Raw genomic sequence first — 18,131 nt, 5'->3', positions numbered from 1 at the left:
CTCCGTCATCATTAAAAGGCATCAGGATGTTCTAGGAGCGCATAATTTGGGGGTTTTGTATTGTACTTCTGGAGAGATCATAAAAAACAGCAAGAGTCCATTAAATCTGGTATCACTAAAAAAGCGAAAGGACCCGTTCTGATGACATTTTAGGGGGTGTGTTTTTGGGGGTGGACTTCCGGTGATGTCATGACATCACAGGGGGTGTGGCTTGGGGCTGGGGTCTGAGTGGATCCACCCGTGATATCATGGGGGGGCGGTTTGGGGGTGGTGTGTGGGAGGGGCTCCCCATTCACTTCTATTGGGGGAGGAGCATCAATGGGGCCTGTACATATGATCTGTCACCATAGGCAGGCGTAACTTGCGCGCGCCGCCCCGGCATCCCCTGGCACAGGCCGCAGTGCCGGGGGACTCGGGATCACCCTCCCGGCCCGCCCCCAAACCGTTGCCACGCCCCCGGACCCGCCCTGGACCGCCCCCTGCCCCCGACACACCCCCTGACACGCCCCTCCTGCCCCTTTTACGAAACTCCGGGACTTACGCATGTCCCGGGGCTTTGCATGCGCCGGCGACTTATGCAAAATAGGCGTGCCGGCGCGCAGGGGTTTTAAAATCTATCCTATAGATTCTACTGAGCATTTACTCTCTTGTATGATCTTTATCCTGTTGGACTCTATACCCTCCCGGACATAAAGTGCCACACCCCCATCAAGTTGATCCTCCCTATCATTGCGATATAATTTGTACCCTGATATAGCACTGTCCCATTGGTTATCCTCCTTCCACTAAGTCTCTGCCAATTATGTCAATCTCATCATTTGCTGCTATACACTCTAACTCTCCCATCTTACTTCTTAGACTTCTGGCATTTATTCTTCTATCATTTAGACTTAGACTTCTGGCATTTATTCTTCTATCATTTATTCTTCTATCACTGAAAAATAATGTCATTTGAAGGATGCGATATAGTGATGTCACTGCAGTGCCTTTCTGCCAAGTGACAGCGTTATTTTGTTTATGGCCATACATTTCAATGATCGTACATAAAAATGACACTGTCCATTCAGAAGGAAGGCGCCACAGTGATATTACTGCATTGCATTCTTCAAACTGACGGCATCATTTTTCAGTGACAGAATAAGATAGATGTCAGCTGAGAGCAGTACCAGTATTGACAGCCGCCGGAGTAGGTAAGATCTTTGAGAATTTAAGTGCCCTGGGCCACAAATGTATTTATTTACTTTTTACTTGAGGGAGAGAGGGGGTTCACTGCTCAACCCACTCTACTGTGGAAAGTTTAAATCAGGGCAGGGAAGGGTTGGAAATGTGTGCACTGAGACACTTGTTTTTTCTTTTTTTTTTAAACTTGGGCAAATGGAAAGGTAGGGGGGGGGGGGAAGTTTCACTTGCTCCACCACGAGAAGTCTAATCCTGCTCTGACCAGGAGTTAAAGTTCCCCGAGGTACCTATGCAACGAGGTCTGACCTTTGGCACACCTCCCTGCATGACAGGGTAATAGCTAATAAGCTCGTTACCCTGAAATTTGCATGGAGACCTGCTAATCCCAGCATGGGTTTTAAGTCCTGTTTTCCAGCATGTTTTTTCCTTATTACATATTAGAGATGTGAATTGTGTCCTCGATCGTCTTAACGATCGATTTCGGCTGGGAGGGGGAGGGAATCGTATTGTTGCCGTTTGGGTGTTTGAAGTATCGTGAAAATCGTGAAAATCGTGAGCCGGCACACTAAAACCCCCTAAAACCCACCCCCGACCCTTTAAATTAAATCCCCCACCCTCCCGAACCCCCCCCCCAAATGCCTTAAATTACCTGGGGGTCCAGCGGCGGTCCGATATTTTAAATCGTCAAAAAACGATTCACATCCCTAATGCATATTCATTGGGGATATCTGAAAATCAGATCTGTTTGTAGTTCTTTAGGACTGGAGTTGGCCACGCCAATTCTAGATCTAGCTCTAACCCTAACTGCCAACTTTTTACCTGAGGCTGCAAGCTTAGAGATTGATGTGAGGCACGAAGCCTACAATGGAGAAGGTGACAAGCCCTGCAAATATGCTGGTGGTAGAGTTTATGCTACATACAATGATGGAGTCCTAAGAAAAATGGAGACATAGGATATAAAACACCCTTTGCAATTTTCCTACTGCTGACTAGTGAATACAGGAGGGCAGTACTTAGAGTCGGAAATCATTAATAAGAAAATGAGGATTATAAATTCTACTTGCACACAGAAAGAAAGGTTAAAAAAACAAGTTACAGGTGATATATTTTTATCTCAAGTTTTTGACTGTTAAACACCCTTCATCAAGTCTAAACAGATTTCAGCAGATTACGACTTTTGCTTGCTGTACTTTATCTAGCCTATTTTTAGTTGAGCTGCTCTGTACATTAATTTCATATGCTGGCATTTTTCTTTTTCTAAGGATCTATTAGAATAACTAGTCATAAATGTTTTACTTTAATCCAGAGGTGGCTAACCTTTCACAGACCAAGAGCCAAGAAATCAGAATGAATCATGCCAAAGATAGTTATTTTTATGCTTTCTAACAATTAAAAGGTTCCTACTACTATTACACTATATTATTATTATTATTATTATTATTATTATTAATAACAACAGCATTACCTTTATCTTCTTAGCATACTCTGCCATTCTCCTCTGCTATCAGGGGTTTTTCTCTCACTCTTCCCTTACTCTTCCCATATTCTATCCAGCATTTCTATCTCTCCCCCTCTCTCCCCATGCTTGCCCAGTCTCTCCCGCTCTTTCTATGCTCTGCTGTTTTTCTTTCCCCTCTCTTCTCCCAATGCTTTGTCAATGTCTTTCTCTTTCTTTCGTCCAATGCTTGCCCAGTCTCTCTCTCTCTCTCTCTCTGCATTTTCTCTAAGCTCTCCCACTCTCTATCTCCCTCTTCATAATCTGCAGTGTCTATCTCCCTTTCTCTTCCCATGCTTTGCCCAATGTTTTTATCTCTTCCCCTCTGTGCCCATGCTTGCCCAGTCTCTCTCATACTGTGCTCAATGACTCCCTCTCTCTTGGCCCCTTGCTCTGCCTAGTATCTGTTTCTCCCCCATCTTGTATACCGCTCAGCATCTCCCTCTTTCTTCCTGCCCTCTTTTCCGTCCAATCCTCCTCCTCTTTTCTCTCCCATTATTCTCCTCTCCTCCCCCTTAAACATACATATCATACACATATCAAACACATCATCCCTTCTAGGGCTTCCATCTTTAATGGAAAAATCTCCCTCTCATACTGAGAGGAGGATGACCCCCTGGGGGATCGTTTCCTGTCCTGAGCAACAGGAAGCAGCAAGTCTTTGGCCCTGTATGCCACACCAAGATTTTTTCCACCTAGGCACAGACCTGCAGAGTCCACCATAGATATCCCCCAGAATAGAAATATAGAAACATGATGGCAGAAAAAAACCATATGGCCTACCTAGTCTTCCCATCCATTCAATTTATGAAGCCCTTGCAATTCTCATCACTCCCTCAGAGATCCCCTGTATTTACCCCATGCTTTCTTGAATTCAGATACTGTTTTTGCCTCTATCACCTCCTCTGGGGGACTGTTTGACACATCCACCACCCTCTCTGTAAAGAAATATTTTTTATGATTACTCCTGAGTATACCCCTTTCATCATCATCCCATGATTTCTTGTTCTAGAGCCTTCTTTCCATTGAAAGAGGCTAGCCTATTGTATATAGAAACCTTTGAGATATTTAAATGTCTCCAGGGGCGGTTCTATCATGAGGCAGGGTGAGGTGGCAGAATTTTGAAGCGGCAAAAAGTGCCCCTTCAAAACACCTCTACTGCCTCACTCTGCCTCCAGAGTCAAACATCGGATCAGGCAGGCCAAAGAAGGGAGCTGCGGGTTGCCACTGGAGCTCAGTCCGGTGGGGCTGAAGAAGGGAGCCGCAGATCACTGCCAGAGCTCAGGTTGGCAGAGCTAAAGAAGGGAGCCATGGGCTGCCACCAGTGCAGAGGCCGGTGGGGTTGAAGAAGAAAGAATCAGGCCATCGAGGAGCTGATGAAGAGAGCCACAGGCCGCCGTCAGAGCTTAGGTTGGTGGGCCCAAAGAAAAAGGAGGGGCACACTTATGCATGTGAGATCTGCTTCTGTGTGTGTATGACTGAGAAGGAGGGTGCTATATGCAACAGTATGTCCATGCTTTTATATTTATATTGGACAAACTAAAAGACAAATTAGACAGTGAATTATTGAACAGAAAAGAAGTGTTCGTACATTTAAAGAAAATGCCCCTCTTGTAATACATTGTAGGGAAAGGGACATATTTGGGAGAAGAAAACTACTTTAGTTGTGATAAGAGTTGAGAAAAGAAACTCTATCAAGATAAAAATTGTGTATTTAGAAGACAAGGGAAACATTTTTAGTGAAGATATATTCATTGCCATATATTGGGAAGATAAGGAAGATCGTTGTTGTGAAGTTGTTGTGTACGGTGTTTTCATGTGCCCTTAGGCCTCAGCCTGACCCCGACCTTCAGGACCGAGCCAAGGGTTGACGGTGGCCCCGCGTGGCTGACGGTCTACCCTCCTCCAGGCTGGCAAGCTCCCATGGCCAACATCCGAGGATGATGGAAGGTGAATGGTCCTCCGACCATTCCGGGCCCTTTCGGACCTGCTGCGAGCAGCATGGAGCAGCAGGCCTGGCCTGAGGTTGAGGGCAGATGGGCCTTGACATGAAGACATGACTATGGAGTGATGCGACGGCATCCAGACGAAGACACGTGGCTGATGCAACGGCATCCAGGGACGAGACTCTTGAGATCCAGAAAGGCAACACGAGGCATGGACATTGGCACTGTCTCTCAGGGCGCCCTACTCAGGCCACCCGCGGGACTGTCATGGACCACCCTGTCTGTTACGCGCCCTACACAGCCCCAAGGGCTGGTCACGGACCATGACAGGAGCGGGACAGCACAGGAACACACATCCGGGACATGACGGCTCAGGAGCACAGGACAACCTTCCACCGGCAGGCTAGTCCACTCAGGAGTACTGCATCTGAGGGACCCCCGGCCTACCGGACCAGAAGGCTCGAGAGCGAAGATGAGGTGTGGCATAGGAAAGGACATCAAGGAAGGCAGGAACACTAGGACGTAGAGGATCACGAAGACACCTGGACATGGACCTCAGGCATGAAGACTTGACGTGGAACAGCAGGACGAAACAAGGAGCTCCTAGAAGACTAGAAGACCTTACATGGACTCTGGCAGGCCGGAGCCTCCAGAGCGAAGACTCCACGATGGTGCAAGGCCAGGAACAACAGACGGAGCAGCCCTTTATAGGGTTGAGCAGGAAACTGTCATCAAGGTGGGGCCTAGACACTTCCTGTGTCTGGCCCTTTAAATGCAGAAGGAAGACATGGCCGCACGCCTAAGAAGAGTGCAGGAGCTGTGCAGGACCGCGGACAGTGGCCTGCACTGACGTACAGCGTCAAACAAGGCAGGGCTGGCCTGGGATGCTGCAGGAGGCCGCTGGATGGCACCGGGGTTTGCGGCCTAGTGCCGCGAAGAGGCAGATGACGTCAGGGGCACTCCCAGCCCCGAAGAGGGTGGAAAGGTCCGCGGCTCCGGCCACGGTGAAGAGTGGAAGCACGGGCGACCTCCGGGCCGCGTTGGCGGGCTGACAGCGGCGTCCTGCCGGGTCGGCGAACAAACGTGGTGAGTCAGTGAGCCTGCTCGTGGGGGGACCCGTGGGCAGCGTTCATAACAGAAGTCATTATGAGGAGAAGGATAAAGAAAATTTTGGGAGAAGAAAAATCCTTTGGTTGTGATAAGAGTTGAGAAAAGGAATATATTTATTTAGAAAAAAAATTGTATCATTACATTCAGGAGATAAGGGAATATATTTTTAGTGAGGACAACATCATTATTATATATTGGTGGGATGAGCTGAACATATGCCTTTGTATAGGTATTAAAAATCATTTTGAAGGGATATAGATTTCATTGTATTTTACAAGAAACTTTGTTGTACATTTTTTGTTTTAAAGGTATGAATGTGGTGTGATTGGGATGTTTTGGATTTAAGGTACATACATTGCATTTATCTATGAAGCTATATAATAAAAGTTTTTAGAGTTGTTTTGTATTTATTTTGTGAATTTTTTGACTCTCATTAAGTGTATCTTTAAATCTAACTTGCCAGTACTTATGCTCTTTCCTATTTTTTTTTCATTTAGATCCACATTCCAATTTTCAAAAGATGTCCTTTAGGCATTAATAGCCCTTTCACGTCACCATTTAGCCATTCTGGCAGTCATTTAGTCTTCTTTCTTAAACACATGGAGGTAGATCTTTAAAACATACGCGATCGCGTACTTTTGTTGGCGCACCAGGCGCAAACAAAAGTACACTGGATTTTATAAGATACGCATGTAGCTGCGCGTATCCTATAAAATCCAGGATCGGCGCGTGCAAGGCTGCCAATTTTGGGCAGCCTGCGTGCGCCGAGCCGCGCAGCCTGCCTCCGTTCCCCCGAGGCCGCGCCGAAATCGGAGCGGCCTCGGAGGGAACTTTCTTTTCGCCTGCCTAACCCACCCCCCAGCCCTATCTAAACCCCCCCTACCTTTATTTCGTGATTTACGCCTGCCCAAAGCAGACGTAAATCAACGAGCGCCAGCGGACTGCTGGCGCGCCATCATCCAACCCGGAGGCTGGTCCGGAGGCCTCGACCACGCCCCCGGGTCTGCCCCCCAAGCACCGCGTCACGCCCCCGAAATGTCGCGTCATTCTAGACGCACCCCCAACACGCCCCCAACACGTCCCTTTTCGAAATCCCCGGGACTTACGCGAGTCCCGGGGCTCTGCGCGCGCCGGCGGCCTATGCAAAATAGGCGCGCCAGCGCGGGAGGGCCCTGCGCACGTAAATCCAGCTGGATTTACGCGCGCAGGGGTTTTAAAATCCGCCCCATGGAATACATTTAGTCTCGGCTTTCAAGATGGTGTTTTTAAAGATTTGCAACCTCTCCTTTTAGTCTTTTTCCTAATTTCCTAATATTATCTTTTTAAAGTTATATGCTACTGCAGTATTTTTCCCATTATTATTGTGTCACATAATTTGTTAGCTTTCTTAATTTCTGTTAGCTTTTTACTGTCTATCTCTTCATCCTGGTTATACTGATGGTAGTATACCCCCACCAAAATAATCTTCCACATCACACACGGAATTTCTATTATAGAGATTCCATATTGCATTTTGTCTTCTGCAAGATTTTATTTAAATAACTTTTCCTTTATGGAACATTTATAAATATATCTATATAGCTATATCTATATATACATATATACATATATATAGATATAGATAGGTAGAAAGATATAGATATAGATCTATAAGAATAACAAGATATCAGACAATGTTACTCAATATATCTAGGTGCTCCATTAATACAATCAATTAAATAACCCTAAAGGATAAGCACTAATGTTATCCATTTAAAAATGCTAAGCATATGCAAAAATAGTTTTATTTAATTATTCATTCTAATAACATCTTGACTAATAGTTAATATTATATATGTGAACCATAATACAAAAAATTTCAATGTAGTTATATTTGAAAAACACTAAAAAGACATACCTTGTACAGCAATATGAATTGCTATTGGAATTCGATCAAGACATCCAATATATAATACACCCACCAAAGCATCTATTACCCTCATCATATATAATCACATATAAACAATTATTATAGGTTTTCAGGTAGATTTTAAAAAATTGCTCGTTCGCGTACTTTTGTTTCCACACCAGGCGCAAACAAAAGTACGCTGGATTTTATAAGATACGCGCGTAGCCGTGCATATCTTATAAAATCCAGGATCAGCGTGCGCAAGGCTGCCGATTTTGGGCAGCCTGCGCGCGCCGAGCCGCGCAGCCTTCCTCCGTTCCCTCTGAGGCCGCTCCGAAATTGGAGCGGCCTCGGAGGGAACTTACTTTCGCCCTCCCCTCACCTTCCCCTCCCTTCCCCTACCTAACGCACCCCCCCCCGGCCCTATCTAAACCCCCCCCCCTACCTTTATCCATTGATTTACGCCTGCCGGAGGCAGATGTAAATCCGCGCGCGCCAGCGGGCTGCTGGCGCGCCGAGACCCGACCCAGGGGCTGTTCCGGAGGGCGCGGCCATGCCCCCAGAACGCCCCCGGGCTGGCGCCACGCCCCGAGCCCGCCCCCAAATGTTGCGCCACGCCCCCAATCGCGGCGACGCCCCCGACACGCCCCCGGCACGCCCCTTTTCAGAAACCCCGGGACTTACGTGAGTCCCGGGGCTCTGCGCGCGCTGGCGGCCTATGCAAAATAGGCGTGCCGGCACGGGTGGGCCCTGCTCGCGTAAATCCGGCCGGATTTACGCGAGCAGGGGGTTTAAAATCCGCCCCTTAATGTACAAAATATTTTTTTAAAGTTTCAAAAAACACAATAGAAATGTAGAAAATGTTCAGATCAAATGCTAGAATTAAAAGTTCTTCATATCCTTGGTCAAATTCCCATGCATGTCCAGTGTGATGCTTGTTACTTGGTTACACACATCCCCAACAAGGACCCTTGTTTCACAAATTGGCTTCCTCAGGGGCATTTCAAACATACAAGTGCAGTAGATTCTAAAAATTAATATAATACTACTAAGATTATTCAATTATTCATTATTATACAAAGATTATTCAATTATTCAATTATTCAATATTCAATGAGGGTAGATGTTCAAAGATGCACGTGTGCGTCCATGTGCGTGTGGTTCCTGGTGTGCGCACATGGATACAGCGATTTTATAACATGCTCACGTGACTGCATGCATGTTATAAAATACGATTCCTGCGCACACATGTGCACCTGATTTTTATATCGGCGCACGCATGTGTGGTCGGGTCGCGACTCATGCATGCAAGGGGGGGATTTTAGTTAAAAACACACGGCGATGCAATCTGACCTACACCCGTTTCCTCCCAGTCCGCTCCAATTAAGGAGCGGACTAGGAGAGAACTTTCCCATCCCCCTACCTTACCTTTCTCCCTTTTCCTCTCTTCTTCCCAACCCTTAAACCTACCCTAACTATCAGAAATTTTTTTATTTCAGAACTTACCCGCTCCTCTGAGCAGGAGTAAGTTCCACATGCTGGTAGCCAGCAGGCACATGCTTCCCTGGGACAGGGCCTAATGACTGCTGTCATGGTCGGCCACTGCCCTGCCCCCACCCCTTTCTGCTCTGCCAGCACTTCTGCGTGACCTGGCAGTACACGGACACGTATCTGCCAGGATTTCCACGTGCCGGCATTTTACAGGATTTACGAGCGCAACCTTTTTAAAATCCGGGCCTATATGTATATTTATGGCCTATTCAGTCTCATTAACTTTTTTTTTTAAGTTCTCCTTAATAACCACAGGCCTTAAAATATTTAGGATCATTTAAATAAAGTTGTTTTGCAAAATGGGAGGGAAGCCGCTCATTTCTAGGACAGCTGATAACTTCTCTTTTAACGATCTGCCGCATTACTGATGAATTTCTCTAGGCGCTTGTAACACTGGCAGTGTTTCGGCAATCAATGCCTGCTTCAGGGGCCGAAGAGGCTATGTGAAGTCAAGCCAGGAAGTGGAGGCCGCTGCTAAATATCAGTTGGACGGAGTGTATTTTTTGCTCCAATATTTTTTCCCCAAAAGTCTGATCCAGTTCTGGTTTTACCCCATGGCATGCATGAAGTAGAGATCCAGTCTTGTGGGTTTCTATTTTTTTTTTTTTTTAAATAAATCAGAATTATATTTGCATGTGTGCCATGGAGAAAATGTGATCAGCTTATCAGGAAAAGGGAGTCAGACCATTAGTTGCCATGAGGTCCATATTCAAACATTATCCAGATAAGAAAGTTAGCCAGATAAACATATCTCAGCTAACGTAGTCCTATAATCATCAAAATGCGATGTTTGTTCGCAGGAGGGGTCCCACTATCACGGGGGCGTGTCTCTGCGATACTGGGGCCCCTCCCCTGAAAACACATTGCAGCTTGATGGTGTGTTCTTTTGTATCGTGGCAAATACCATGATACAAAAGACTGCAGTGAGCAGCCTTTTAAAGCGATGGTGGCCCCAACCTCACAAGACTGCTATCGTTTTAAAGAGTTGCTGGCTGCCCCACCAAAAATCCATGGCCAAAAGGGGAGGATGAGCAGGTGTCATTGCTGACCCCCTGTTTCTACCCAGGGTTGCCGGTTGAAGCAGCTCCGGTTTCCCCAGAATAAATATAAAGTGTAAAGTACGTGGGCAGTGGCGACCCTCCCTGGTCCCCCTGATAGAGGCAGCCCCATCTCCCCCCCGACCCCAATAGAGAAATCTCCCTCCCCCAGCCCCCCCCCATAGAGGCAAACCCCCCCCCCCAGAGATCCCCTTACCTTAGCATCGAGCCTGCGTCGGGAAATGGTGCACCCTCACACCCATCCCGGTCGGCGCCATTTTCGAAAATGGCGCCAACCTCACCTTGCCCCAGCCATGAATATTACCACTTATCTAGCTAGGGCCCTGATTCACTAATCTATTTTTCCTTAGACAGAATGGGAAAAAAGCCATCGGGGTAATTTTAAAAAGCATTTACATGCATAAAACTGGGTTTTACTTGAGTGAATGCACTTTACTCGAGTAAATGGGCTTTTGAAAATTGCTGCAATAGTATGTTATATTTATGCGCATAACGTCTTTCAAAATTACCCCAGAAGTCCCTGTCCCAGTCCTCTACTTAAAAGGATGACAATTTTAGCTAGACAAATTGTTACTCGTCACAGTGGCGGCCATTGAATCTGGCCAAATATTGAAACGCTGCCACTTAAGCCAGATAAATCCCAACTTATTCTGCTATGTAGTGCTGAATATCAGGCCCCATATAAACAGCAACATAAGCCCTGTGTAAAGTACAGATGCAAAAATAATACAGAGATTTTTAAAAATTATTTTTGCTTAACTTTAAAAAGTTCCACATTATCAGGTTACTGAAGAAGAATGTTATAGTTTAAATAACACTCATTCCTAGCATGAACCTAACAGCTAATGTACTTATGCACATCATTATTTGAATGTTCACTTGTTAAACTAAGACAGAGATGGTAAGTGAAGTACAAGTGCATCTGATAATTAAGTATTCATTTTTCTTCATTTCTTGCTACTCATACAGTAATGCTCCCAACCTCTCATTCTTAGGAAACTTGTCTGCTCTGCAAACCACAGCAGCCGACTGTCAAGACGATTTCTGGACACTGATTTCCCAGCTCAAAGTCTAGAGAATAGCTGACATTAGTGTATCATGTCATCAAACTGCATTGCCTGTGTTGGAACTGGTGCTGTAAATGGCAAGTTTGAGTTGTACATTTAAAGCAGTATTCTCCAGGGTTTAGTTGAGTATGCATTTAGCAAAGCTCACCATAAAGCAAATGGAACATTCAGGACTGGAGAGCATATTACCTATGGTTTAAGAACTGAAGACAGATGCAAATTCGCAAAGGCTGGCACATTTGTACGTGAATTGTAATAAGCACTCAAGGCTGTAAGAGAACCCATTACTTTGTAAGAATTCCATATTTAACAAGCAATGTATATTCAATCATTACTCAGCTTCCAGCTTGTCTGTACTTGGCACGGAGTCGTACTCAGCATAAACTTGACATAATCGCTGGCAGCAGAAAAGCAGTGTTTTGATTGATTTATGAGCAGGCTTTACCTCAATTATATAAAATCACTAGCGCAGACAAAAAACTTGCAATTATATACTCATGAGGAATAACAGAGCTCCTTGACCTGACTTGACCAGTGGTTTACCAGTGTCTCCTCTTACCTCCAAAACCATATAAAAACAGGTATTTTCACCAGATACAAATTCACCATCTAATTGAAATGAAGTCACATTCCCATATAGCAACAGGCCAATAATACACAAAATAGCATGTCTTCATTTCACAATATTTACCTTGAGACTAAAACCACAGTCATACTAATACACACTCCAGTGGTTACTTAAAAAGACTTATTTATTCTGTTCATAATGTGTAAAATGTTATTAAACAGTAGACCACAACGGGACAAGCAATAATGGCTGTGGTTTGGGTTCTTTGGGCTAGTAAATAAATAATTGGAGTTGTGGTTTCCTTTCAACTCATCACAAGTCCATCAGTTCATTCCTGTTCTCAGATAAGAATCACAGTAATCAAAGTTTCTGTTTCCAAATTCCATGGTATATTTGAGTTCTTACATCAAAAACTATATCACAGAAATCAGCTATTCTATCAAGTGAACTGTCCAGTGTTTGATTTGCTAATTTCATTAGCTTTAAAGATAAGGTGTTGCGTCGGAGGTGGACCCTTGGGCCGAAGTGGGGTTTGATGCAACCCATAGGTAACAGTAACCCCCCTTTACGCCCCCTCTTGGAGGTCGGGTTTGCTCGGATGGGCACGATGGTAATTTAAGAGGAGGGTCTTATCCAGGATGTTTCGAGCTGGTTCCCACAAATTCTCCGGGACCGTATCCCTCCCAGGAGAGAAGGTATTCCCACCGGCGTCCCCTACGGCAGACGTCTAGGATTTCATGGACCTTGTACATCGTATTGGTTTCTGCCACCAAAGGAGGAGGCTCAGGGTCTTTCCGGGCAGGCCAAGATAAGATCACAAACTTTAAGAACAATACATGGAATGTATTATGTATTCCTTGCGTAGGAGGCAGCCGAAGCTGGTATGTAACAGGTCCAATGCGTCGGGTAACAGCAAAAAGACCGATGTATCTAGCAGCGAATCTCTGAGACAGAATTCGAAGTCGGATATATCGAGTACTTAACTAGACTTTCTGGCCATGGAGGAATTCAGGAGCCGAGCAACGTCAGCTGTCAGCAGTTCTCTTGGCCCGGGAGGTAGCCTGACACAAGCGGAGATTTCTCTGTTCCCATAGCATTTTAAGGGCATCCACAGTAGCCTGTGCCGCAGGGGATGGCACTGATAGAGGTATGGATAGTGGTGGTCGTGGTTGTTTCCCATAGACAACTGAAAATGGAGATGTTCCAATAGCAGTGGCGATGTGAGAGTTGTGTGAAAACACTGCCCAGGATAAGAGGTCTGAGCAATTATCTTGTTGGTTGTTGATGTAAGCGTGTAGGAAGGCCTTCAAGGAGCAATTCATCTGCTCAGCTTGCCCGTTGGTTTGGGGATGATAGGTGGTTATGAGGCTAATATTTATGCCGAATTTTCGGCAGAGGGAGCGCCAGTACCTGGCAACAAATTGAGGACCTTGATCTGAAACAATGTCCGTGGGTAAGCCATGCAGTCTGAAGATATGATGGAAGAATAATCGTGCTAGCTCTGGAGCAGATGGTAGGCCTGGTAGAGGTACGAAATGGGCCATTTTTGAGAAACAGTCTATGGTGACCCATATTGCGGTGTGACCCTTTGAAGGTGGCAGATCCATGATGAAATCCGTAGACAAGTGAGTCCACGGTTCTTCAGGTGCTGGAACCCAACCTGGGGTTTTTGCTGTGCACATAGGTTACAGGATTTGAAGAATGCTTTCGCGTCAGAGACCATGGTAGGGCACCAGAAGAACCGCTGGAGCAGTGCCACAGTTTGTGCTCATCCTGGGTGACCAGCAAATTTGGAATCGTGTGCCCAGCGGAGAACACTTTCTCGGAGTCGCCGGGGCACGACCGTCTTTCCAGCAGGAACTGGATGAGTGACAGACAAACAAATACAAGCCGGATTGATTATATGTGTCGGCTCTTCCAGAGTATCTTCGGGCTTGAAGGATCATGATAGGGCATATGCCCGGAGATTCTTGTCGGCTGGGCAATAGCGGAGTTCAAAATCGAATCTGGAGAAGAACAAGGCCCATCGAGCTTGACGGGCATTGAGACGTTGTGCTTGACTCAAATGTTCCAGATTCTTATGATTGGTGAATATGGTAAATTTGGGTTGTGCGCCCTCTAGCCATGGACGCCACTCTTTGAGAGCCAATTTTATGGCAAGCAGCTCACGATCCCCGATGCTGTAATTTTGCTCCGCAGATGAAAATTTACGGGAGTAAAAAGAACAGGGAACTACGGTACCAGAGGCGATGCGTTGACTCAGGATGGCCCCAGCTCCAATGGCGGAGGCATCAACTTCAACTAGAAATGGGAGACTGGGATCGGGGTGGTGCAGACAGGACCCCTTCTGGAAGACTTCCTTTAACGATGAAAGGCGGCAATGGCCTCAGGCAACCAATTTCGTGTGTCAGCCTTTACGGGTTAAGGCAGTCAACGGAGCAGCCAGGGTAGAATAGTGTGGAATGAAGTGACGATAGTAGTTGAGGAATCCTAAGAAGCGCTGGAGCGCTTTGAGGCCCACTGGCTGTGGCCAATCCCGGATTCCCTTTAATTTGGCTGGATCCATAGAGAAGCCTTGCCGAGAGATTATATAACCAAGGAAAGGTAGACTGGATTTCTAGAATAGGCATTTGTCCAACTTCACAAACAGATGGTTTTCATGAAGGCACTGGAGGACGGTTTGGACATCGGCACGATGAGTATCGAGGTCTTTGGAAAAGACGAGGATATTGTCCAGATAAGCCATGACTTTGGTGTACTGTAGATCTTGGAAGATTTCGTTCATCATTCGTTGGAATACTGTGGGCGCGTTACAGAGGCCAAAGGGCATCACCAAGTATTCGTAGTGCCTGTCCTGGGTGTTAAAGGCAGTTTTCCAAATGTCGTCGGGACGGATTCTGACCAAGTTATATGCCCTGTGTAAATCCAGCTTCGTGAGTATGGAGGCACCCTGGAGGCGGTCAAATAATTCAGAAATGAATGGCAAGGGGTATTTATCCTTATGGGTGATGGTGTTTAGGTCATGGTAGTCAATAAACGGCCTAAGTGGCCCGTCTTTCTTGGTCACAAAAAAAAATCCCGCCCCAGTGGGAGACGTAGATGGGCAAATGAATCCCATTGCAAGATTTTCCTGACTATATTCCTTCATTGCCATTGTCTCGGGCAATGACAGAGGGTAGGTGCATACTCGAGGAGGCTTGGTTCCTGGAAGGAGATCGATTGGATAATCAAACCTTCTGAGAGGCGGAAGGAGGTTGGCCTTTTGTTTAGAGAACACGTCCTCAAAGGCTGCATATGGAGCAGGTATGCCAGAGGACATGGTAGCCAGAGGGACCACAGGAGATGGTATCACTTTCTGGAGGCAGGACTGGTGGCAGGCAGGACCCCACTCCACCAGTTGCAATGAAGCCCAGTTGAATTGAGGAGAATGCTTCTGTAGCCAAGGGAGTCCAAGTACTAAGGGATGGATGGATTTATACAACACTAGTAGTTTGAGTTCCTTGATGTGTAAGGCCCCAGTATGAAACTGGACGGGTTCCATAGTCAAGGAAATTCGGCCGGGTAATAGCTCTCCATAGATAGAAGTTATGCATAATGATGTGTCAAGCGAGCGGGTCTTTATGCCCAAAAGCTGAACAAGGTCCTTGAGAATAAAATTACCTCCTGCTCCAGAATCTACCAGAGCAAGAACCGGGAAGGACCGGGAATCCCAGATCAGAGTAACAGGTACAGATAACTGAGTGGCCGGAGAAGTTGCACCCAAGTTCAGGACCTCTATTGAACTCGGGCCAAGGAGTTTCCTGGATGGATAGGTCAAATCTGTAGATGGTGGCCAGGTACTTCGCAATACAGACACAGACCGGTTTGTCTCCACCGGAGGAGCTCTTCTGGTGTCAGCCACCCATGACCCAACTGCATGGGCTCTTCCGCTTTACCACTCTGACATCACTGTAGGAAACAGGGTTGGTAATAGGTGGTGAACGGGAACGAACCCGTGAGGGGGTCTTGGGCATCCGACTCTCCCAGTGATGCTCTTGAAGACGATGGTTGATTTGGCCTGCCAAGTCTATAAGATCCTCCAAAGAGGAAGGGAGCTCCCGTGCAGCCAGCTCATCTTTCAGCTGTGGGGAGAGTCTATCCAGGTAGCTAGCTCGGAGGCAGTCTTCCTACCAAGCAAGCTCAGAAGCCAAGGTCTGAAACTCAATGGTATAATCAAAAAGACATCTTTGTCCTTGATGGAGGTGTAGTAAGCTGGTGCTTACCATGGCATGTCACCCAGGATCATCAAAGGACCATATGAATACAGCCACAAACTGAGCCAACTTCTTCAACAAGGAATACAAGCATTCCCACAGGGGAAAAGCCCAGGCCAGCACCTTTCCTTCAAGGCGGGATAGGATGAACGTGACTTTTGTCAACTCGTCCTGGAAGACGGAGGGCTGCAGAGTGAATTACATATAGCATTGGTAAATGAACCCTCTGCAGAGTCTGGCATCTCTGCTGAAGCATGGGGGCACTGGAAGTGTCAACAAGGCTCGAGGCATTGATGGAGGTGGCTGTGGATGAGAGGAGCCAGAAGAGGAACCAGATTATTCGTAAGGGCATCAAGCTGGGCATGAAGATGATTCTCAAGGAACTGCTGCTGTTCTTGTACCTTGGAGGCCAAGCCTGGAATGGCCTGGAGGGCACGCAGCTCCCCCGAGTCCATGGCCTTTGTAACCTGTTGCGTTAGAGGTGGACCCTTGGGCCGAGGTGGGGCTCACGGAAGCCGTAGGTAGGGACCTATGGGTCCCCACCATCGGCAGGTGGAGTGGGCTGAAATTAGAGGCCACTGGAGCTTCACCTATACCAGCCCTTGTTTCCCTCAGGTTGAGCCTTTGGGTGCTGGGGCCAGCAGAACTTAGGTGGCCCTCGAGGTTAGTTAGGGAAGAGAAGTGGTTCAGCCCAGAGACAGCAGCCGGTAGATGGTGTAGTCCTACCCTGGATTAGATTCAGTACAGGAACTCAGGCGCCAAAGGAATGAAAGGTAACTGGAGGCGATCAAGCAAATGTAAATTATATAAATTAAAAAGGTTACCTGGAAGGAGGAAATGCTGGGAGTTAGCGATTTGTTGGGTTTTTTTGGTTGGTCCCTCCTTTGTGTTCGAGGAGCAGGCCACGATCAGGAGCCAGGCAGTAATTTAGAGGCAGGCCGAGAGTTGTGAGAGGCGTTGAGAAAACTGGCGATTTCATTTTTTTTTTTAGTTTGTTTTGTTTTGCTTGCTGCTGCCTCAGGCCTGACGCAATCGGAGGCAGGGCATTGAGTCAAGCCTGGAGCGGAAGCTGTGATTCAGGATGGCGGAGGGATGGCAGAAAGACAGCAGAGGGGCGGAGACTGAATTTGTGGCGGTGCAGGAGATGGGGCTTCGTCGGACAGTGCTATTGAGTGAAGAGAGAAGCCCGATGAGGAACAGGCCTCACTGGAATTTCTTCAGGATGGCACCGGAGTGAAGGAAAGAAAACAGCATGGGAAGGATCAGCTGGCTGGCAGCGATCAGCTGAGCTGAATCGCGATCGCTGCTGACGGCCTTCCCCTTCCATGTAAAGGGCATTGGAGCTGACAGGAGCTGGAGCAGCTGGTGATCAGGACTGTAGGGTGAGTGCTGAATGGGGAGAGCAGTTGGAAGGGAATTGTGGCTGGCGCTGGTGGACTAAGGTCCCGGTGCAGGCCTAGGTTGCGACAGTTTAGATGACATCATCAATGATGTCAGCAGGAGCCCGATTTTGAGTGAGGGGGGGGGCTATCAATTTTTAATAAAATAAAGAAAATTACATACTTTTTAAATGAAATGGTAATGGTGGCCAGATAAAGAGACCCAGACCACCTGACTGAGACTAGCTCCATGGTCCCAGAAATGTTTTAAAATATGTAAATTGCCCCAATGAACACCCTGATATTGTAGAAATAAAATAATCTATAAAATTTGAGGGAAAATTTGGTAAGGTATAAGAAAAGCTTATGTAAACGTTAGGGACTCTAATTAATAGGAATGGTTTGGAATTGTGGTGTGTCTGAGAGACATATATTTATGATAATTGTGTGGATGTTAAGTGTTTGAAAAAAGAAAAATACTAGAAAAGTTTAAAAAAAATATGAAGAATATTTTTATTGCATTTAGGGAAAATGTAAAAGTCTGAGAAAGTTAAGAAAATGAAATGATAATACAGTTAGTATGATCCGAACACCCCTATTTGAGGTAGTACAGACCACAACACCTTTGAAAAATAAG

At 46.4% G+C, this 18,131-nt stretch overlaps 1 long non-coding RNA gene across 1 annotated transcript in view; it reads left to right on the top strand.

The window, feature by feature from the left end:
• The window catches only part of LOC115090607, a 90,796-nt gene extending 78,856 nt beyond the window's left edge, over positions 1-11,940 (top strand). The window contains exon 3 of the long non-coding RNA XR_003856430.1: positions 11,223-11,940. This is a non-coding gene — a long non-coding RNA (uncharacterized LOC115090607). The remainder of the gene's footprint in view (positions 1-11,222) is intronic.
• The last annotated feature ends 6,191 nt before the right edge of the window (positions 11,941-18,131 follow it).

The sequence above is a fragment of the Rhinatrema bivittatum genome, chromosome 4, assembly GCF_901001135.1.
Source record: "Rhinatrema bivittatum chromosome 4, aRhiBiv1.1, whole genome shotgun sequence".
NCBI lineage: Eukaryota > Metazoa > Chordata > Amphibia > Gymnophiona > Rhinatrematidae > Rhinatrema > Rhinatrema bivittatum.
The sequence above is the reverse complement of the archived record's forward strand: the minus strand, read 5'-3'. Positions and strand labels throughout refer to the sequence as shown.